Source organism: Ailuropoda melanoleuca, chromosome 4 (genome assembly GCF_002007445.2).
Source record: "Ailuropoda melanoleuca isolate Jingjing chromosome 4, ASM200744v2, whole genome shotgun sequence".
In the NCBI taxonomy this organism is placed as follows: Eukaryota; Metazoa; Chordata; class Mammalia; order Carnivora; family Ursidae; genus Ailuropoda; species Ailuropoda melanoleuca.
The window spans coordinates 53,894,093-53,918,111 of record NC_048221.1 but is presented as its reverse complement, the minus strand read 5'-3'; the positions used below and the strand labels follow the sequence as shown (position 1 = coordinate 53,918,111).

At 40.5% G+C, this 24,019-nt stretch overlaps 1 long non-coding RNA gene across 3 annotated transcripts in view; it reads left to right on the top strand.

Annotated features, from left to right (window-relative positions):
- Positions 1–3,549: 3,549 nt before the first annotated feature.
- The window catches only part of LOC117801936, a 54,796-nt gene continuing 34,326 nt past the window's right edge, over positions 3,550–24,019 (top strand). The window contains exons 1-3 of one of the 3 annotated variants that reach the window (XR_004624788.1): positions 3,550–7,101; positions 7,656–7,762; positions 19,400–19,654. This is a non-coding gene — a long non-coding RNA (uncharacterized LOC117801936). Of the gene's footprint in view, positions 7,102–7,655; positions 7,763–9,121; positions 9,180–19,399; positions 19,655–24,019 lie in introns of those variants that run through there. The other 2 variants (XR_004624787.1, XR_004624789.1) reach the window with 2 other exon arrangements.

Below are 24,019 nucleotides of genomic sequence, written 5' to 3'. Positions count from 1 at the left end.
GATGGACATGACCTGGACATGCAGCTCCTACCTGGAAGGTCCCCTTCCCTTTCCCTTTGGCAACTTTCTATTCATCCTTCAAAACCTGCTCAGGTCAATGTGAAGACTGTCCGGACACCTATTCCCCATTAATCAGACTGTTTCTCTGGACACATAGAGTCCAGCAGTGAGAGCCCAGTCAGACAGCAGAGAGGGCTGGGGTGCCTTCATACACCAGTAGTGTCCAGGAATGACTATTCAGAAGTTTTGGGTACAAAACCACCTGGGGCAGCCCAGCTCCTGGGCTTCCTTGTCTTCAGGCTTCCCTTACTCCACTATCTCCCTGGTATCCTTCCAACAATTGTTTTTATTTAAATTAGGGAATTCCGTTTCTGCAGCCTGCAACTCAAGTACCCAACCGTTGCCCTCTCCCCCCATCGCTGAGTTTAAAGCTATTAAACGTTTCTGGAATGAACCTTAGTTACACGGAGGGTTGTTACGAGAGACTATCCTTGCCCCAACCCAGCCTTCTGAAGGATGGAGTATGGGGCTGACACCTGAGCACCTCCACTCCGAGATGTCTCGGGCTGGAGAGCAGGGTGAGCGCAGATGATTGCTGCTTGGGAAAGGAGCTATGCCTGCCTTAGGGAGCAGAAACTTAGGGGTTCAATTGCGTCTAAGTGACGTGCTCAAAGCCGCACAGCTAGAGAAGAGCAGAGGGCCTGGTCTTCTAAAACACACCCTGTTTAGTCTTGTGTGCTCCTGGAGAATGCGGGGCCAGGATCTCCTCTGCGTCCACCCTCGCTCAGCACACAGATGGCGCTCAACACGTGCTTACAAGCTCCCTGGTCCTCCCCAGTAGCCCCAGGAAAGCGGAATTATCGGTAGCTTCATTTTGCATATAGAAACTGAGACTCAGACGGGAGAAGCGCCCCCAAGGTCATCCAGTTGCGACGTGGGCGGCCTGGACGCCACGCCAAGTCTGCCAAATGCCAGGACCCAGGACCGTCCCTCCGTCCGCCCGGCCTCCACGATGATGGAAACCCTGGGAGACCCTTGCGGGGTCATGTTGGACCAACTCCCCCAGAATGCCTGGTAGGAGAGGAGTTGACAGGCGTACAGAGGGCTTCGCGTGTGACTGAAGAAGGGGACGAAGTGCGCGTGGTGGAGCTCAGCCGTGCGCGGCACAACCAGAGGTGAGTCGCCTGGCGCCTGGCCCGACTCGGCACGTGGCCCTGGGTCCAGATGCGGCGAAGGTGAGAAGATAGGGCGCTCTACTGGCTGAAAGAGGCCAAGCACGTGGGCCGGGTGGGGCCAAATGGGGCCGAGTGAGCCGAACTGGACCAAGCGGGACCGAGCAGAGCCGAGCGGGTGGACGGAGTGAGCCGAGCAGAGCCGAGTGAGCCGAACGGGACCGAGCGGGACCGAGCAGAGCCGAGCGGGTGGACGGAGTGAGCCGAGCAGAGCCGAGTGAGCCGAACGAGACCGAGCAGGGCGAGCGGAGCCGAGCCGGTGAACGGAGCCGGTCCGGCGGTCGGGCGGAACCGAGTGGCGGTGCAGAGCAGATGCCGGCGAGCCAAGTGGGTGGGTGACGGGACCGGGGCCGCGTGGGTCGTGGCTAGTGGAAGAAGTGGGAGTGTGCAGCGGTGAGGCTGCTCCGGAAGTCCTGTGGCGCATCGCGTCTGGACCCCTCCTTTCTAGGACGAGCAGGAAAGCCGCGCGCTGAGCCTGCGAAGTAACTCTCAGAGACTCTCTTCCTTTGCTGGCCTCGGTTTCCCCCTTTGTAAAATTAGGGCAATGGAAGGGGACAGAAGACACTGGTGTGTGCAGCCTTTCTTAAGCCCTCCGCCTCAGGGGACGATACAGACGTTTCATATTTTCTAGTGGGACTGAGTGTTGCCTCTGTCGTTGGGGTTCGTCCTGGGTAACGTCACTTGACAGACTTTTTCTGGAGCTGTAATTGTCCCTCACGCTTTTCAGGGAACATTCCCCTAGCGTGCAGCAGATGCTGTAAGCCGGCGGTCCAGCGGGTACGGGTGTGACACCGCTGACACACAGCTGAGCCTTGCCTGGCCCCAAAGGCCAGCGTATTTACGTGAAACAGGCAGGAGGGAGCTCTCTGGGGCCTGAGCGGTGAAAGAGTCGCGGATGGGGAGACAGCCTTGGCCCTTAGCGGGCCCACCTCACTGAGCCTCCGTGTTTTCATCCGTCAGGTTAGAAGAGCGATGCCTGCCCATCAGGCTGGTGAGAAATCAGAAGCGTATCCCTTATTCTCTAAAAAGGCGCTTTGGAGATGGATGGGGTAGGGGATCTACATTTTGACAGTGTTATCATGTCATGTTTATATTGTAAAATATGCCCCTTGTATTTTTGGATACAAATTACTATGTACTAGGCATGGTTCTGGGCAGGGTGGATAGAGATGTGAGCAAATCAGCCAATAATCCCTGCTTATATTCTGGTAGAAGGCCTATGATCATAGATTGCTCTGATCCGGCCCAAGAATTGAGACAGTAAGCATAGTCTTGCTCGTGCTGACCCCATAAGCATCTGATGCGTTCTTGAAGCCCATGCCTGTGTGCCTACAGCTGAATTGTTCTAAAACACACATCTGATGACATCACTGAGGTGCTCACCCCCCTTCAAGGCCTGTGAGGTAAAGGCTTTCTTCAGGAGCTGGCCCCAGCCTACTTCTCCAGTTGCATCTCCCTTCCCTCCCTAAATTTTCTGGAACACCTGGCTACTCACCTCTCCCAGAGTCGATCAACTCCTTCATACTTCTGCTCTGTGTATTTGTTTCCTCGTTTGGACATGCTGATCTCAATACTAGACACGAGATGGCGCCGATACTGTACTCAAAGCTTTCTCTAGTAGCCACTGAGTACTGGCTACCTGTAAACTGGCTTGGTTGTTGGAACTTTTAGAAAGCCCCTTAACGGCTTGTTTTATAAACAGCTTACGTGTTTTTAGTACAACTCTTGGTGAATTTTATGTATCTAATCAATGTTCTAGATATAAACAGGAATGGGAGTAATGAAACTTTTCTACCCAGTGTTTCAGTACTGTCATCCATCCTTGGACAGCAAGCCACATAGTTGGACTCAGAAGCTAGTTCAGGGTCTGAATTCACATGCAGCTTCTTCCTACAACCTTTGTTGCCTGGATGCTTCAGGGGCCTTGGCCAGGGTTGAGGGGACATCCCCTTCTCTTTGCCAGGCTCTGTTTTTCATAAGCCAGGAAACAGAATTCAATCAGGAGGATTTTCCCCCCCAAAGTCCCATTTATTTTCCTCCCAAGTAGTATAAGGTAAAAATCAGATAGTATTACTTGTACTGGTTTCTCAGTGAAATTTCTAACATTTCAAATGTGTGAAATTGTAGGTCCCTCCCCCTCTTAGGAGGGGCCACAAAATGGATTTTCATCTGATGTCAAAAACACGTCATGACCTGGTCTCTGCTGCCAGGTCATGAGGGGATATGCCATCCTTTTATAGATGAGTTTTCACCAAAAACAGTCTAATAGATTGGAAGGAAATATTAGAATGATTCAAGAGCTATGATTCTGCCTTGCCTTGTTCATATTTCTATTTCTGGTCACGTTGTATAATATGTATAAGAAATCTTAGTTGTATTCATCAAGACTGTGTTTTGCACAGGGCAAATGGCCAAGAGTCTTACTGGTTTGTCCCAAGCTCTTTTGGCCCGAGTGGGATCTCTGGAACTTGAGTAGTGCCTCTTGGAGAGTTTTGTCTTTCTCCACCTCTCAGCCTCATTTTTTCATTTATGAAATTGTGCTCATAATCCCTATTCCATGGAGTTGTGAAAATTCGGTAAGATCCTACAAGCCTTTTCAAAGGCTTTGAGAGCTGTGGTGTTGGAGGAAGGATAAACAGGGCTGCTGTTAAACTACACAGCACATTTGGGAAGGTGAGAAAAAGGCATCGCTTTCTCCTGGTAGACCCAAACCTGTGCCAGGGTGCATGGCTTGGTGGGTTGAGCTCGGCTGGAATTCAGCCCTGTTTGCCCTTGTGGCCAGGCACACAAGGACACAGTCTATGCAATGGTTGTGGCAGCCCTGTGGGTGAAGTCCAAATTCATACGGGGGCATCTGCCCAGAGTGCCTCTCCCATGCACACACCTGTGTTTCTACCAAACTGAAGCCATGAGTGCCTTGAAAGTAGAGGATCATTTCACCCCTCTCTGCCTTGTACATGTGGGTCCTGCTGCCTTGCGTGCTCCTTCCCTTACTCTTGCTGTTTCATTGAGCTCCTGCTCAGCCATGAAGACCCACCTTAGGCAAGTCTTCTTTAGGTGCTCCTGATGGGATCACTTCTACCTTTGTGGCCTTTCCCCTTGATCTGAGCACACACTGCTATCCTAGCCCCGATGCAGTGATCTCTTCTCTTGCACCTCTCTGCTAGCTTTGGACAATGATGAAGAGACAGACCCAGAGAGTGGGCTCCCCTGTATCCCGGACAAGTCCCATCTTCAGCATGGGAGCTTGTTAATGTGGCACGGAATGGTCACTCTAAAGAGAAATTACCAGACTATGGGAGCTGCCCAGGACCAAGGAACATGACTCATTTATCTCCTGGTGCCCAGTTTGCAGCAGCCCAGGGCCCAGGGGATTGGTGTTGTAAGCGTCTGTTGACTGATTCACTGACTGTGTCTCATAGTTCCTTTCCTGCCCTAGCCCTGAGCCAGGGCCATGGAGCCCAGGGAACCATGGAGGTAAGCAAGGGAAGGACAGTTGGGGAGTAGATAGAGGTTTCTAGGAGCAAGAGGAGGGGAATACAGGGATTGTCTTTTAAATTTGTTACCCACACCTAAAATCTATATATTCATTATCCTTATGAAAATGAAAACACTGTAAATTTGGCTGAGGTTCCCCTTGTCTGATGCACCCAGTTCATGCACTGTCACAGAGGTATCTATGTGCTTTTTATATGTGCACCCAGTTCATGCACTGTCACAGATCGATCTCCACATGTGCTTTTTATATGTGTCCATTAGGGTACATGGTGACTGCAGTGCCAAAAAAGTTCCCAAATCTCAGTTGCTTAACATAGAAAACTTTATTTCTCATACTGCATAGTGTGATGTGGTCGGGAGGAAGCTCTGGGCAGCAACCCCAGAACGTGTTTTGGGGTCTGGTCTGGAATGGCTTGTAACTGCCAACTCCTTGACCCCTGCTTCTCGCCTCTGAGAGGGCCATTGAAGGGGACATTTCAGGCTGGAGGCAGCATATGCTACTTGTTTCCGTATTCCAGCAGCACGAACCGAGTCATCTGGTCTGAAGTAACTGCGGGGAGACCGCGAAATGAGTCTTGTGTGAAGAGGACTTGCGAGGACCTAGCAGATCTTGCCACCACAGAGATGGGTGTCAATAGAGCATATAGTGTATGATATCAGACAGGTGAAATAGTGACAGTTCTCTTGGAGTGTTCCAACCCAGTTCTTTCTCCTCCATTGGCTGCTAGGCTGTAGATTTTCACCATGACTGCTAGCTCTTGATTTTCAAAGATACCCACAGACAAGGAGAAGAGGGTGCGGGTAGAGCAATTTCAGTGCCACAGAGCCTGCTGGGCTTACCCACATTCAGCCACCTTTCTTGAATAAACGCTCCCTTACTACAAGCCTTTGGTTAATTTCAAGAGTCTGAAAGGGTTGGTTTTGACTATTTTTTACAGTGTCCTCATTGCTTTTATGAAGCAGGGTATTGGAAGTCCTTATTCTGTCATTCTCCCTGACATCTCTCTAAGCTCCTTAGTTTATAGTAACTCTCCAGTCTGTGTACTTTATCTCTTATTCTCCTCCGTTTACTTGTGTGTGCTTTGTGGATTTTCTGCATTATATAAGATCATATCTGAAATAATTCACGTGTTCTCTTCCCCAAATTGTCCATTTTTGTAGCAATTGGCTTATGACAGGGACTTTTTCAGATAGGGAGGGGATTATTTGCACTTGAGCTCTTTTTAGTTCTGGAAGAGTAGACCTGAAACCAGAGTATCAGACACACAACAGGACACTTCTGACCAAGCATATGCATAAATAGATTATAAAAATATTCACAAAGAGTAGTTATTTATACAATTTATGGAAAAGGAGTTTTCAAACCATTCATTGCGTTCATTTTCAGTAAAGCATTGACTGTGGAGGAAGGACACGAATATGGTAAAAGAGAAAAACCAATTTCATCTGAGCTCAGAGCTTTTTCCTCTAAGAAAAATACCCCATCATTATTTGAGGGCATTTCAAATGTAGTGTAGACAAAGGCGAGAGAAGCTGCTAGCATGAATTCTTATGAACATAACGAATGTGGGAAATTATTCTGTAATAGCACAAGCCAGGCAGGAGGAAAACTTTTAAAATGTAATCAGTATGGGAAAACCTTCAGTCATAACAAACCTCATAAGATCTCAAGGGATTAATAGTGGAGAGATTCCCATAAGTGTACTAAACGTAGGAAGGCCGTCACCAGGGAAGAGAGCAGACAAGTCATACTGTAAAGAATTCCTCTGATTTTAATGAAAGCGAGAAGCTACGGTGCCAGGAGTTAAAACTCCTTAGCCACCAAAATTCTGCAGAGATGATAATCCTTATAAATGCAATGAGTGTGGTAGAGGTTTCTTCAGTGAGTCACACTTTATTACACATCGGAAGAAAACCCTAGTAGATGTCTAGGGTTGCCATAACAAATGACCACAAACCAAGTGACTACTTAGCAATACATTTTCAACATCCTGAGAATATGTTTGGCATCCATTGATTGTGTTCATCCCTTAGAATTGGTCACATTTTCCTGATACTTTGTATATGGAGTCATTTGGAATTATATTTAGACATTGTGAATGTTACGTTGTGTTCTGGGTCCTGGTATATGCCTCTTAAGATGTTGTTTTGCTGTAGAAGGCAATCGACCTGGTTGGAGTCGGTCAGCCTACATGTCTAGTTGAGATTCTGTGTATGAGATCAAGTAGCTCTGTTGTTTACATGTGTGCCGTATATGCTCCAGGATTAGGCTGGGACACCTGCAGAGACCCACGCAGAATTAGGAGCCCTTTGCTGGTTCTCGCCTCTGGAATTCCCTCCCACACTCGTTTCCTGTATCCACTGGCCAAAGGTATATGGTTTCTATTACTACTTCTAGGCCAACTCAGGAGAAAAAAATCCATGAGAGCCAAGAAATGGGAAACTCACTCCCATGCATATGTATCTGGTTTGTTTTTTAAGTATTTTTGATCTTTGCTCATGGTGTAAGTCTTATATTCATGTGTTTAATGTTTTCATGTTTATATGACATATGTGGTCACTATAATATCTGCACGCTTGGTTATTACGACATCAGGATTCTCAATTTCAACAGAAATTAAGTTTATGAATGTTCTGAAAATTTAGATTTTTTCACTCATACATAGCTGATCTTACTCTCGAAACTATTTTATGAATGATTTATTATTTGTTTCCTTCTTGTTCTCGAGGAATAACTAGAGAATGTATATTCTGAGTCACACACATTTGTAAAATTCGAAGTCCAAACTACTATGAAGGAAAACTTCCATTACCATCAGATCCATATGAAAATTACAAAAATAAAGTGAAAACATTTTAAATTGAAATTTGGTGGAAAAGTTCCGGTTCTGCTCTGGTGAAACCTGTTGCTCTTGCTAATTACAGCTAAAATCTTTGGGAAAAACAGACAATTCTCCGAGGACGTGAAAAGTGAACAAAAGCAGACCAGTTATGGAGCGAGCCAGAACTTGGGAGATGCATCCTGCTAGAGGGTGAGTTCCCCATTTCTTTTCTCTCATGAAGTAATAATAGAAATCACATTGTTGTAGTCAGAGGAAACAGGGGCAGAGGACTTTTGAGGGTCAGAAGGAAACTGTGACACAGGCTACAACTTGGACAAACCTTGAGGACATGGTGCTCAGTGAAATGAGCCAGTCACAAAAGTACAAATACTGAATGATTCCACGTATATGAGGTCCCTGGAGTTGTCAGATTCAGAGACGGAAAGTAGGCTGGTGGTCGCCAGGGGCTGGGGGAGGGACAGTGGGGAGTTATGTTTCATGGGGACAGGGTTTCAGCTACACAAGATGAAAAGAGTTCTGGAGATGGACAGCGGAGATGGTTACACAACGGTGTGAATGTGCTGATGCCACTGAGCTGTATACTTAGCCACGGGGAAGATGTTAAATTTTATGTGTTATGTATTTTATGCCAATTTTTAAAGGGTGAAAAATTGCTTTGTCTTTATGTCTATTTTACCTGACATTACAACAGCCACCTGAGATTTCCTCTGCTCGCTTTTTATGTAGTGTGTCTCTCACTCCCTGATTAAAGTATTCTTATTTTAGAAAACATATAATATGGACTTATTTTTCTTAAATCACTCTCAATCTTTGCCTTTATTTGGATTGTTGATATTATTAATGTTTTGTATAATTATTGATACAATTGGATGGAGATCTGTCATTTCCTTATCTATTTTCTATTTGACTCTTCTGATTTTATTCTTCTCCTCTCCTGCTGCTTTCTTTTGAATTATCTCAATAATAGTTATATTCTAATTTAATTTATCACGTGGCATTTTGGCAATATGTCTTTGAACATTTTTATGTGTTGTTGCCCTGAGGATTATAATATGCACATCTAACTTTTCATAATCTACTTAGAATTAATAAAGTATCATTTTGTGTAAGTCCTCAGTACTTTAACACCACATAGCTTCGTCATGACACCACTGCTGCCTTATGTGTTACACGTACACATAGTGAAAATGCCACTAATTTGTGTTATAGATTTTGCTTTAAACAGTCCTGTTCATTTTAATGAAAATCTAGGAAGAAATAAAAAATAATATTTGCTATTTGCCAATTCTGGACTCTCCTTTAATTCCTGAGGTACCAGCTTTACGTCTGGCTCATTTCCCTTCGGGATGAACTACTTAACCATTTCTCATTGAGAACGTTGGCTGTCAAATAATTCTTCGAGATTTACTTTAATAGAGAATTAATTCCTTTTACCCTTATTCTTGAAGGATATTTTTTTCTGGATATAGAACAGGTTTGGGAGGGGTTGTTTTTTTGGGGGGGGTCTTTTTTTTTTTCCTCTCGTAACACTTAAAAATATTTTTCCAGGGGCGCCTGGGTGGCTCAGTTGTTAAGCGTCTGCCTTCGGCTCAGTCCCTGATCCCACGGTCCTGGGATCGAGCCCAGCATCGGGCTCCTTGCTCAGTGGTAAGCCTGCTTCTTCCTCTCCCACTCCCCCTGCTTGTGTTCTCTCTCTCTCTGTCAAAGAAATAAATAAAATCTTTAAATAAATAAAGATATTTTTCCGCTGTTTTTTGACATCTGTTTTTTCCGATGAAAAATCCGTTGTCATTCAAATCATTGTTTCCCAATATGGAATGTATCTTTCATCCCTAGCTTCTTTCAAGCTGCTTTTATATTCAGGTTTCAGCAGTTTTATTATGATCTGTCTAGGCATGGTTTTCGTTGCATTTTTCCTGCTTCAGGTTTGCTAAAATTCCATGTCTTTAAATCACAATTGGGTAGTTTTGTGACCATTACTTTGAAAAAATTATTTCCTTCCCATCCTTTTCCCCTCTCTTATCATGATAACCACTTACAAATATTTTAGACCTTTTGATATTGTGTGACAGGTCATTGAAGCTCTGTCCATGTTACTCACTCTCATTTCTCATGTTCCTCAGTCAGTCTGTTGTCAAGTTTGCTGACTGTCTCCTATCATCTCCATTCTGCTATTGAGCGGGGAGAGAGGTCTTATTTCAGGCATATAGTATTTTCTAGTTCTAAAATGTCCATTTGCCGGCACTGGAGGAGATAATGCTAAGTGAAATAAGTCAAGCAGAGNTTATTTTTGTAATTTTATTTTTTCTACTGAGAAATCCTGTCTTCTCTTCCTTTTTAGTTATTTTCCTTTATTTTATAGAGCATAGTCATAAAAGCTTCCTGAAAATCACCAGAATTTCAACATCTGTGTGAACATAGGTTTGGCCTCTGTTGAATGTATCTGTCCCTTAGAGTTGCTCACATATTCCTCATTCTTTGTGTGGTGGGTAGTTTTGCATTGTATCTTGGACTTTCTGAGTATTCTGCTGTGTTCTCAGTCCTATTATGGAGAATGCTGATGTTTTTGTTTTAGAAGACAATCAGCCTGGTTGGTCAGTTTCAGTCTGTAAATTCTGTTTTGTCTTCTGTGCCCGGAGGCTAAATCTCTGCTGTGTTGGTTTCAGTCTTCCCCAAACATGTTCAGGGGTTAGGATGAGACCCTTGCAAGGACAGGTATAGAACTGAAGACCCCCTTCTCTGGTTGTCTCATCTCTGGTTCTCCCTCTCACACCCTCTATCCCCCAAGGGCTCCTTTCCTTGTTTCTTCTGCTCGGAAGAGCATGACTACTACCTCCTCCATGCCATTTCATGAGGAAGAAAAATGCATTATAAAAAAGAAATGGGAAACCATTCTTTTTGCAAGATGTACCTCCAGCTTTTGGCTCACGGGACTGACCTGTTTTTGTTTACGTTTGGGTCCTCAGATGGTTTTTTAAAAAATATTTCGTCCAAATATATTAACTGTAATCAGTGAAGGGTCCCACCATGGCAAAAGCAGAACTTATGCATGAGTTTTAATATCACTATTAAAAATTTTCATTTTATATCTAGAATTTGTATATTTACTTTTATGAGACTTTTACTTCGATTTTACTTTTATTGTCGTTTTATCTTTGCTCATGTTTTAAGTCCCTTTTAAAAAAAAACCTTATATTGAAGAAATTTGGCAGATAAAGGGAAAGGAGATGTAGGATAGCTAGATGAGCTGTTTGTTCAAGAGAAGGTTTTTTTGGATAACGGAAGACTTTTTTATATTTTAAGGAAAAGAGGAAAAGGGTCAGACTGGGAAGCAGGAGAACTCTGGAGCGGGGAGGTGTGGGGGGGTGGTCTTCCCAGGTCTGGGAATCTGGTTAAGTCCCGTTTTAAATTTCTTTAATGTTTGTCAGTATCTTCAGTATTGGAGACCTAGTTCTTTCCTCTTCAGTTTCTATTGAAATTAGGTTTGGGAATGCCGTGCAACTTTTTTTATATAGATATACACATATATTTTTTATTATGTTCGGTTAGCCAACATATAGTACATCATCAGTTTTTGATGTAGTTAGTGTTCAGCGATTCATTAGTTGTGTAAAACCCAGTGCTCATCATAACACGTGCCCTCCTTAATACCCATCACCCAGTTACCCCATCCCCTCACCCCCATCCCTTCTGTAACCCTCAGTTTGTTTCCTGGCGTCCAGAGTCTCTCATGGTTTGTCTCCCTCTCTGATTTCTTCCCCTTCAGTTTTCCCTGCCTTCCCCTGTGGTCTTCCGTGCTATTCCTTCTATTCCACATGTGTGTGAAATAATATGATAATTGTCTTTCTCTGCTTGACTTATTTCACTTAGCATAATCCCCTCCAGTTCCATCTGTGTCAATGCAAATGATAGGTATTCATCCTTTCTGATGGCTGAGTAATATTCCACTGTATACATGAACCACATCTTTATACATTCACCTATTGAAGGGCTCTGCAACTTTAGATTTTGTGCCCATGGATAGCTGATTTTAATCCAGGGAATTTTCTGAGAATGAATCTTCATTTGCTTCTTCCCTGCTCTGGAGCATTAACACTGGATGTTCTGAATAACACGTTTATTATATTCGCAATCCAAGTGGACATGAAGGAGCTTTCATCAGTACCAGATGTAAGGCAGAGAAGGGCTGCTTCATGGTACCACGACTGCCTGTCACTTTTCTTAATGGTCCTGCTTTCCATTGTCTCTCAGTATCAACTTCCCACCTGTTACGGACCCAAGGCCTGTGCCCTGCCCTGGCAGAGCAGGCAAAAACCCATTATCCAGGTTATCACTTGATGTCTCAAGACCAGCACAGGCTTTCAGCTTGCTTAGTATTCTGGTCTTAGATCATCCTTCATATTTGGACCCTGGGATTACATTTATTTTAGCAGATACCAGTAGGTATTTAAAGGAATGTTTGCCTTAATTTATCCACAGTTTAAAGCAAGAGGTATTCATACTGACTAGCCCATCTTATCACCTACAGGAACAGTAGTCATGTTACATGTGTCAGGAATGTGATTTTCAGACTCTTCACACAGACAGTGTATTGGAAGAAAAAAGTGTGTTGTCCATAATCTTGACTTTGCGACATGTTCGTTCTGTGTTGCTTACAATATTATGTTATAGGAAAAATAATTTTAATGTTTTGATTACATTTTTTAAAAGATTTTATTTGTTCAGCAGAGATAGAGACAGCCAGCGAGAGAGGGAACACAATCAGGGGGAGTGGGAGAGGAAGAAGCAGGTTCATAGCAGAGGAGCCTGATGTGGGGCTCGATCCCACAACGCCGGGATCACGCCCTGAGCCGAAGGCAGATGCTTAACTGCTGTGCCACCCAGGCGCCCCTTGATTACATTTTTTAAAATGAACTAACACCATGCGGTGCCTGGGTGACTCAGTCGGTTAAGCATCTGCCCTTGACTCAGGTCATGATCCCAGGATCCTGGGATTGAGACCCGCATTGGGCTCCCTGTGGGGAGCTTGCTTCTCCCTCCCCCTCTGCCCCTTCCCCCTACTCTGGCCCTGGCTCTCTCTTTCTCTCTCAAATGAGTAAATTTTTTAAAAATTAAATTGAAAAATCTTTTAAAAAATGAAGTAACACCAGAATTTGATATTATAATCTTCACATTACTGAAGAGATATAACAGTAGTTAAAATTATTGACTTCCTGGTTTCTAAATCTGATGTATACAATTAAAGATTTGAATTCATATTCTATTCTGCTTCTTTGTACCTAAATTCATTTAAATGTATATATATAGTCTGTAGGTTTTACATAAGGATTTATACATTTGCAAGGAGATAAATAATTCTTATATGTAAGCATTTTGCTGTTATTTGCTGATATTATAAATTATGTCTGGATCATTAAGACTGCAAGGCTTACTATGGAATATGTAGAGATTTCTCTGACCTTGTACATGCTCACTATTTAAAATTCTCTCACACAAATATATTCTGTGCACACCTATAGACACACACATACACATGCATTATTTTAATATGTTTATTAAAGTCTTCAAATTGGTTTATCTAGGTTTTGTGTTCTTTTTCACTTTTTTAACAACTTACTTGAATTAGCTGATCTATAATAAACTATACCTACTTGAAGCATACAAATGGGTTCTTTTCCACATATATACATATCATGAAAATATCACATCACCCCCCAGCGTTCCTTGTGTCCTTTTGTAAATCTTGCTTCTGCTTTTCTTGTCCCTCTCCTCCACCTGCCGATAATCACTGATCTCCTTCCTATCACTTCAAAGTTCATTACTGGATTAGGGGTCTAATTCCTGTGAATGAGATTCAAATGAAACCCCTGAATTATCTCATATAGGTATTTTGTTAAATGATCTACTATGTAGGTGTGAGCCATGTATACCAAAATAAACAGACTTAACAGAAAAAGCCCAAGTCCTTATATTTCAAATAACCCAGGGAGCACACCCTTTAAACTGTGATTGTTTTGAATTCAGTGCCTCGGATCATCTTTTAAAGGCATTAACTGTCACAGAATAGTTACACATTTATTGTCATTCCACCCACATGGATTTTAAGAGCTTGATTATTTGTTTCTTGGTGCTGATTAGGACTGATAGTGGCATAGCCATTTCCCACAAACATTTGGACACACACACAGGGTCATTGTTCCAGAACATTCTTGAAGAAGAGGAGACAATGCAGTCTAAAAAGGACATGACTACAAAGAAACTCATTAGTCTTGGTGGCCTTTTTTTCTGAGGATGCTTTTGGAGAATGATTGGTACTGTGAAGATGCTGGTACAGAAGAATCTCACTTGAGAGGGCCATGAGCTCCATCAGGAAGACTTCTTGGAATATCACCAGTGCAAAATATATGTACCTAAGGAAGTAACTCATGGGATAAAGTGAGCAGGATTCAGGGACAAATAGATGGGCTGAGGTCACATTAGGGGGTGGCAAGAGTGGACATTAGGAGATGACCACTAATGGCCATATTAAAGACCCATAGGAAGAGAATGCAGTGTATGTTTTGATGTGATGATTTATGTTTGAACTTTACCAAGTAGGACCTTTTGGGACTCAGGGTGAAGGCCTGGGTGACACTCAACAGGCAGGTAGTACAAAAAAGTAGGCCCCTCATCAATCTTACAAATAGATAACAGATTTACATTTTATGTCATCCCCAATTTTTTGGGATCCCAAGATGTCTGTAGCCATGAATCCTATGGGTTAGTAGCATGACTATATGGATTAGGGCCAAGTGACCAATGATCAGGTCAGTTGGCTTAGGCCTGTGCTCAAGAAACAGGGTGTTGATGTGGAAGACAAGAAGAATGGTGTTGACTATGATCCCAATTTCAACTTTGGAGAAAAAGACATTCCTTATGTCAATAAAACTGGAATGCTTGTTATTTTTATTCACGTTTATGGTGGAAAATAAGCATGTAGTAGATGCCTGAGGAGAAGCTCAAGAAAAACTATCACAAATATGAACAACATCATCAGTTCAACCAGCGCTATTGCCGTTCTCAGAATAGCTGGAGTAATTCCAATGTGCTGCTTCCTACACTTTAGTGCACAAGACCACTCGAACATCCTCCTGAAAGCCATCCCCTGTATTTCCCTAGTTTTGTCGCTTCCTAGTCTTCACTGGATTGTGTATTCCATTGCTGGGCTCACATAGTACCTGAGTTTTCCCCTACAGTAAAAATAGCCAATTTGCCTTTGTACCTACAGAAACCTCATAAAAATGCTGGGTCTATTGTAAGAGCTCTATAACTCTTGTAGAACTACAGTGAGGGGAATTGCCTGAAAGTGGAAATCAGGCCCTTCCAAGCAAAAGGAGTCCATGAGCTAACCAGGCACACAGTTACATTAGTTCACCACTGTCTTTATTCTGATTCTGATTTATTTCCAGACCAAATAGTTTCCATATATAAAGACTAAATGTTGGTAAGAATGGTCGTAAAGTCAGGCAGCTTGAACGTAAATGTATGATCTGATGTTTGGTGCAAGTGTGACCCTGAGCAGCCACTTTAACACATCTGAGCTTCAGTTATCTTGCATGTAAAACAAGGATAACTATAGTCCCTATATCCTAAAGATATTATGAGAATAAACAGATTAAGTCAATATATCAAACATAGACAAGTGCCTGATGCATAGGGATTGCTATAGAGATGTTAGCTATTGTTTTTATTATTATTTAGTTCCTCATACGTGTGGCTTAGGAGAATTGATGCAATTCTTTATTAATTCCCTAGCTCTTTCCCTGCCTAGAGAGAGAGGAGAAACAATTACCAAAATAGTACATCGTTTTAACAAACTATGTTCATAGGGCATTGGTGGAATTTTACTCTTTTCTCAGAATCCCTCAAGACAATTTCACATCCTATGTATATTTTCATTATTATGCCAGAGGCGGGGCAGGGGGGACTTTTAAGTGAGCGGAATCAAGTTTCAATCATTTTCAGGAACACATTCCCAGAATTCTTTTCTTTCTATTCTTTGGCACATGGTACCAGGGTAGGAAACATAACAGCAATTTAAATAGATTCCGGGTCATTTTCTTGAAAGGTTTTAATCAGAAGACTGGTATCCACTCCACCCTGAAATCTGTTTCTCCACAGAAGTTCAAGCATGCAATTCTTTCAAGTAACCACTGATATCTCATGAGGACCAAATGTAATAAAATTTATACTAGAGAGCTAGGTAATGGCCCTATTCAAGGCATATTTTCCCTGTGCAATGCAAGTATTTACTTTAATTCAAGCCTTAGAAATATGAGGTACATAACATTTTAAAATGGATCTAGACACATATTTTCACAGATTTGTCATCTATAAATCAAGAATGTAAGGCTCAAATATTTTCACAGGTACTTGACAAGTACTTCTATTATGTGTAGTTGCTATCAACATGAGATCACATTTAAAGAGTCACATCCAAGATGGGCACTTGTTTTAGATCCTTTGGGAATTTTTGATTTTATAAAACAGAAATTCATTAATAGCATTAGAAAAAGTTAATCTCTTTTTTTGTTCTATCCCCTCCACATCTATTTATTTTTTTAAATTTAATTAATTAACATAGAGTGTATTAGTAGTTCCAGAGGTAGACTTTAGTGATTCATCAGGTGCATCTTACACCCACTGCTCACTCCATCACGTGCCCTCCTTAATGCCCATCACCCAGTTACCCCATCTCCCCACCCACCTCCCCTCCCACAACCCTCAGTTTGTTTCCTGTAGTTAAGAGTCTTCTATGGTTTTTCTCCTCTGATTTCATCTTATTTTATTTTCCCCCTCCTTCTCCTATGATCCTCTGTTTTGTTTCTTAAATTCCACATATGAGTGAAATCAAATGATAATTGTCTTTCTCTGATCGACTTATTTCTCTTAGCATAATACCCTCTAGTTCCATACATGTCGTTGCAAATGGTAAGATTTCATTTTTGATGGTTGAGTAATATTCCATTGTGTGTGTGTGTGTGTGTGTGTGTGTGTGTATCTTTCTCCAAAGTATTGAACAAATAAAGTGATACAATTTTCTCCAATCACACATTCAGCAAATTAGAGTTTACTTCTGTGATATGCCCAGAAGAAATAACAGAAAAATATTAATCTAATTTTCCAGCTGTCTCTGAGTTTTACAGTCATGATGATATCATTAAGCACACAGCCCTAAGTGGTCTTTAATGTCTTTTATGTACTTATGAAATATACATATTTCCTATAAATTGTTTCCTGTATTGAAATAGATACTGATAACATTTTAAAAGAATAACACTAATTAGATATATAATAATATTTAAAGATAACATTTTAAAAGAATGGTATAAAATAAAATGAAAATTATAAAATTCTCATGTGTAATTCCCGTGAATACAAGCTTTGCTTTAATTTAGTTTGAAAATTTATGAATAGTTTAAAAAGAGTTTTATAAATATGTAACATTGTAAAAGTGGTCAAGTAGCATATTTCAATCATCTCTATTAGGGCTTAGGACTCCCATTATTTTCAGTGTTACTAAGGGGACTGCAGGTCCTACAAATAGAAATGATTAAGAAAGGCAGGAGCGTGTAGTTGCCATGAACTTGCTCTAATATTCAGGAAATCGTGGTTCAGATGGTCATTGCTTTAGAACTACTGGCTCCTGCAGCTAATCTCTTTCTCTGAGTCTTCCTCCTGGGAGGCCAACCTGTAATAAGAGGGTCTAAAAATAAACTCCTAGTTTTCATTCCTCCTCGTGAATCAGCCTGATCCCATATGTGGGCAATTGCACCTACTAGAAGTTTCTTATTCTGAAACTCAATGATCTTCTAGTAACCTGTGGTCTTAGTGTCTGCTCATTGAAACCAAACAGAGCAAATCTATACCCTCTTCTTGTAGCATCTTAAATTAGCAGAGGATGACGATTATGTGCCTACTAAAGCTTTTTTTTTCCAGGCAAAGAGCCCAGTTTTCCCCACTGTTCCATATAAGACAGAGTTTCCAGATTTGTCTCCATCCTTGTTGACCTCTCCTGCTTACCCATCTCTTTTCCTTTACTACTTGGTATATTGAAAGAGACCCTTTTCCTTTGAGTAAATGATATGATTGCTTAAAAAAGAAGAAAAAGACCACTGGAAACTCTTGTTTTTCTAGAGGAGATATTCCATAGGAAGCACAAGAAAAATTAATCTCCTTTTGCCCAGTATTGATTAAGTGACACAATTAGATGCACTCATGAGCCTCCACTGTATTTCCTCCACGAAGTGTAGGAGAGACAACAGAAACTGTTACTCTAATCATCCAGCTGTCTCCAAACTTGGTGGATCACACAAAACTATTGACGAAGCACGCCCCCCACATATACACATTTTGTATTTGTTTGCAAATATTATAAGGATGTATAGCTATTTCTGTGCAGTATACTATATTATTTTTATTATAAAGCATTCTAGTAGATATGAACATTTCATAAAAACAAACTAAAAGAAATTCCACTAGTGTGTCCTCTCGTAGCCATGATTCATTACCTGAATTCATACCACTGTTTAGGAGATCAGGGTGCCAGAAAATAATCTTTTCCCCATTAGCAGAATGATCTAGGAGACCTTTCTCAAAAAAGGCTCTTAGGAATAATTGATGTTGAGATGGTACCTGACTTACCAATGTACCAGGCACCAAAAAATCTCATTTTATATAGTGGAGAAAACTGGCTGCCCTCAGAGATACTTGAAATGACATAATACCACAGAGAAAATAAAATGGAAGAAAATTTTGAAATAGGTCATCTGGAGAGATCATTTTGTGAAATATGAGGGAAAGGCTATTAGCAGATTAGGGGAAAACAAAATAAAACAAAATGCAATTTAGTAAGAAATGCCAAATAGAAATCTAAGCATTCAGGGGTGCCTGGGTGGCTCAGACATTAAGTCTCTGACTTTTGATTTTGGCTCAGGGTCAGGAGATCGAACCCCACATCAGGCTCTGTGCTCAGCGGGGAGTCTGCTTCAGATTCTCTCTCCCTCTGCCTCCCCCCCATCTGTGCTCTCTCTCTATCAAATAAATAAATTTTAAAAATCCTTTTTAAAAAAAAAAGAAAAAGAAATCTGAGCATTCATTTTGAAAAGTTACCACCATGAGCTCTTGAACCTGAGAGTGAAGCTGTCAGAAAAGTATGGATGGCAGCTAAGACTCTCTAATACCCTGATCAAAAAAAAGCAATCACTGTGAACATACTGCATTTATCCAAATCGTGGATAATCATATGATAATATCATCAAGTGGGTCACCAATTAATGAAGAAGGGTAAGGTCATTTCACTGGATCCAGTGGTCACAAAGGAAGTGGAGGGTATAATGGAAGGAAGAATCCCCTTACTAAGACCCCAATACAAGTTTGTGTGCTCTTGGTCTTTTGGGTGGAACAGATTACAATGTGAAGGGAAAGACGGAAGGGCACACACACTTTTTCATGTGTACCACGAGAATAATAATGTACATCAACTAGGGTGGAGGTGATGTATAAGCAATATGATTAATGTCAGCACATATGAATGCACCTTAGATTTATGAAAGAGCAAACTTTGGTTTGTCATTATTATATGTGTCAAATTCCCCACCATTGTTATTACATTTGTCATCTATAAATTAATTTAAACATACAAAAGGCATTTATAAGGCACAACTGATCATACATTGGGTTTGGGGCTATGGGTGTATTAAGTAATATTCTCTACGGGAGGCACAATTTTAGCTGGAGAACTATGACGAGAACTACAGGCATAACTTGTTTTATTGCACTTCATAGATACTCCATTTATACAAATTGAGGGTTCAAGACTTCAGGGGAGGAAGAAACTGCAGATTTGGTGGAAATAGCAAGAGAACAAGAATCAGAAGTGGAGTCTGATGACATGACTGAATTGCTATTTTGGTCTTTTAAAGTATCTCCCAATAAATTTGTGGATTTTGGTGTACAGATCTTCCAAGTTTTGTTAAAATTATTCCTAAGTATTTCATGTCTCTTTAATGACGCTTTCAGTGGTTATGATTTTTTAATGTATTGCCGAATTCTGTGTATTCTTTTTATGAATTTTTTTGTGTATGTTCATGAGGAATTTTAGTTTAGTTGTTTTTTTTTTTAATATCCTTGATTTTGTATCAAGGTAATGCTTGCCTTAAATAAGTTGAGAATGTGTCCTCCTCTTGTATTTTCTGGAAGATGTTTTATTACATTTGTATTATTTCTTCCTTAAATATTTGGTATGGTTCACCACTAACTGCATCTCAGATGGATTCTCCTTTGTGGGAATTTTTTAATTGTTAATTCAATTCCTTGGATAGCCATGGGCTAGTCAACTTACATATTTCTTCTTGAGTGACCTGTGGTGGTTTATGTCTTTTAAAAAAACTTCTCCATTGCCAAGTCTGTCACAGCAAAATGTTTGAAGCTTGTCTCTAAACTAATTTTAAAGCAAGTTTATTGCGGTGTCTGGCTGGCTCAGTTGGAAGAGCACGTGACTCTTAATCTCAGGATTGTAAGTTCAAGTCCCACATTAGGTGTAGAGATTAGTAAATAAATAAAACTTTAAAGCAAGTTTATTGATCTCCATAGTGCCTGTACCAATTTACATTCCTACTAACAGTATATGAGGGGATCCTTTCTTCCACATCCTGGCCAACATTTATCTGCTTGAAGATAATCATTCTAACAGGTGTGAGGTGATATTTTATCAGCATTTCTCTGATGGTGAGTGATGCTGAGCATCTTTTTATGTATCTGCAATATGGAGGTTAAAATAGATCTAAAAATGATCCAACAATTCCACGTCTCTGTATATACACAAAGAACACAAAATCAGGATATCAAGATATATGCACTCTCATGTCCTTTGCAGCATTATTCACAATAGCCAAGGTACAAAAGCAACCTAAGTACCCGTGAATGGATGATTGGATAAATAAGATTTGGTATATATAGGTATACAATGGCATATTTGTTCAGCCATGAGAAAGAAGGAAATCCTTCAACTTGCAACAATGTGGCTAGATCTTGAGGATGTTATGATAAGTGAGGTAAGTCAAGGCAAATACTGTATGATATCACCGATATATGGAATCTAAAAAAAGCCAAACTCATAAGAACAGAGTAAAATGGCAGTTACCAGGGGCTGAGGAATGGGGGAATAGGAGAGATGTTGTTTAAGGATACAAACTTGCGGGGTATCCGATTGGCTCATTCGGTTCAGTGTCCACCTTCAGCTCAGGTCATGATTCCAGAGTCCTGGGATCAAGCCCCACATTGCGCTCTCCACTCAGCAGGGAGTCTGCTTCTCTCTCTGACCCTCCCTCTCTTGTGCTCTCTCTCTCTCTTTCACTCACTTTCTCTCAAATAAATAAGTAAAATCCTAAAAAAAGGGATACAAACTTGCAACTAGTAGCAAATAAGTCTTAGAGATCTATTGCATGGTATAGTGAACATAGACAACAATATTGTATTATAATCGGACTTGCTAAGAGTCCAGATCTCAATTATCCAACCCACACACAAAAAATGATAATTATGTGACAGGATAGAGGTGCTAACTGTTGGTACAATGGCAGTCATCTTCCAACATATAAATGTATCAACATGTTTCACACCTTAAATTTACACAGTGTTATATGTATGATATATTTTTTAAAAGCACACATGTAATAAAGATGTTTATAGCAGTGTAAAAAAATAAAAGAAAAATGATTCAGAAAAAATAAGTTCATTGAGGTATAATTCATATATCATACAGTTCAACATACCATATAATTCATATACCATACTAATTAAATGTACCCATTTAAAGTATACCATTCAATAGATTTTAATATATTCACTGAATTATGTACCCATCACCACAATTAATTTTGAAGATTTTTATAATCCTAAAAAGAAATCTCTTTTCTTTAGAAATAATTTCTCATTTTCTCTCAACCTGAGAGTTTCTCAACCACTAATCCATGTCTGTATTTATAGATTTACCTATTGCAGACATTTCATATAAATGAGATCATATAGCTTATGATGGTTTGTGACTGGCTTTTTTCACTTAGTATAATGTTTTCAAGGTCCATCCATGCAGCATGTATCAGTATTTCATTCTTTTTTGTCTGCAAATAATATTCTATTGTATGTATATACCGTATTTTGTTTTTCCATTCACCAGTTGTTCCATAGTTCCATTTGAATTGTTTCCTTTTTTTGATTATTATGAATAACACTGCTATGAGCATTAATATAAAAGTATTGTTCGAACACCTGTTTTCAATTCTCATGATTATAAACCTAGGAGTGAAAGGGCTGGGTCATATGGTAACTCTACCAATATATGTTCCTTTTCTTTCATTACTTACACATTTGATGGTGTATTTAAGAAGGCTTTACCTAGGGGCTCCTGGGTGGCTCAGTCGTTAAGCGTCTGCCTTCAGCTCAGGGCGTTATCCCGGCGTTCTGGGATCAAACACCACATCAGGCTCCTCTGCTGGGAGCCTGCTTTTTCCTCTCCCACTCCCCCTGCTTGTCTCTCTCTCACTGGCTGTCTGTGTGTCAAATAAATAAATAAAATCTTAAAAAAAAAAAAAAGAAGAAGAAGAAGAGGGCTTTACCTAACCCAGAGTCAGGAAAATTTACTCCAGTATCTTCCTCCAAGAGGTTTATAGTTTCAGTTTTTCTTACGAGATTATGATACATTTTTTCTTTTTTTAATAATAATTTTTTATTATGTTATGTTAGTCACCATACAGTACATCCCAAGTTTTTGATGTAAAGTTCCATGATTCATTACTTGCATATAACACCCATTGCATCATGCAATACGTGCCCTCCTTAATACCCATCACCGGCCTAGCCCAATCCCCCACCCCCCTCCCCTCTAAAGCCCTCAGTTTGTTTCCCAGAGTCCATAGTCTCTCATGGTTCATTCCCCTTTCTGTTTACTCCCCCTTCCTTCTTCCTTTTCTTCTCCTACCAATCTTACTACTTCTTATGTTCCATAAATGAGTGAAACCATATGATAATTGTCTTTCTCTGCTTGACTTATTTTGCTTAGCATTATCTCCTCCAGTCCTGTCCATGTTGCAGCAAATGTTGTGAAATTGTTCTTTTTGATGGCTGAGTAATATTCCATTGTATATATGGACCACATCTTCTTAATCCAGTCATCTGTTGAAGGGCATCTTGGCTCCTTCCACAATTTAGCGATTGTGGACAATGCTGCTATGAACATTGGGGTGCATATGGCCCTTCTCTTCACTACGTCTGTGTCTTTGGGGTAAATACCCAGTAGTGCAATGGCTGGATCATAGGGTAGCTCAATTTTTAACTTTTTAAGGGACCTCCACACTGTTTTCCAAAGTGGCCGTACCAACTTGCATTCCCACCAACAATGTAAGAGGGATCCCCTTTCTCCACATCCACTCCAACAATTGTTGTTTCTTGCCTTGTCAATTTTTGCCATTCTTACTGGCATGAGGTGGTATCCTAGTATGGTTTTGATTTGAATTTCCCTGATGGCTAATGATTTTGAACATTTTTTCATGTGTCTGTTAGCCATTTGTATGTCTTCATTGGAAAAGTGTCGTTCATATCTTCTGCCCATGATACATTTTAAAACAATTTTTGGTTATGGTGTGATGAAAGAGTCCAACTTAATTCTTTTGCATATGAATAGTCAATTGTCCTAGCATCATTTGTTTAAAAGACCATTTTTCCCCAAATTATTTATCTGGCAGGCTTGTTGAAAATCCTTAATTATTCCTTAATAATTATTGGCTCTGTAGTAATGTCTCCCTTCCCTTTCCTGATTTTTAGTCTACTCCTATTCTTTTTGTCCTCGTTTAACTAGAGCTTAGTCAATTGTCTTGATATTTTCAAAGAATTGACTTTTGTTTTTACTCATTTCTCTATGGAATACCACCTCCAATTGATTTCTGTCTTAGCACTATGATTTTAATCCTTTCGTTTAAACTTTGGATTTAATTTTCTTTTCTTTCCCAGGTTCTCATAGTAGAAACTTACATCATTGTCTTGAGACCATTTTTTTTATAATATAGCTATTTAAAATTATACATTTCTACCTGAGCACAGTTTTAACTTCATCATACATATTTCCATTTTCCTTCATTTATAAAAATTCCCTAATATCCCTTTTGAGTGAATCCTTGTATCATGTGTTATTTAGAAATTCATTTTGTCATTTATCAATATATGAATATTTTCCAGGCATCTTTTATTATTGATTTCTTGTTTAATTCCATTGTGGTAAAAAAACATAATTTCATCCCCTCTACCAGGACTTCAGAGGGGAGGGGGGTGGGGGAATGGGATAGACTGGTGATGGGTGGTAAGGAGGGCACGTATTGNTTCTACCAGGACTTCAGAGGGGAGGGGGGTGGG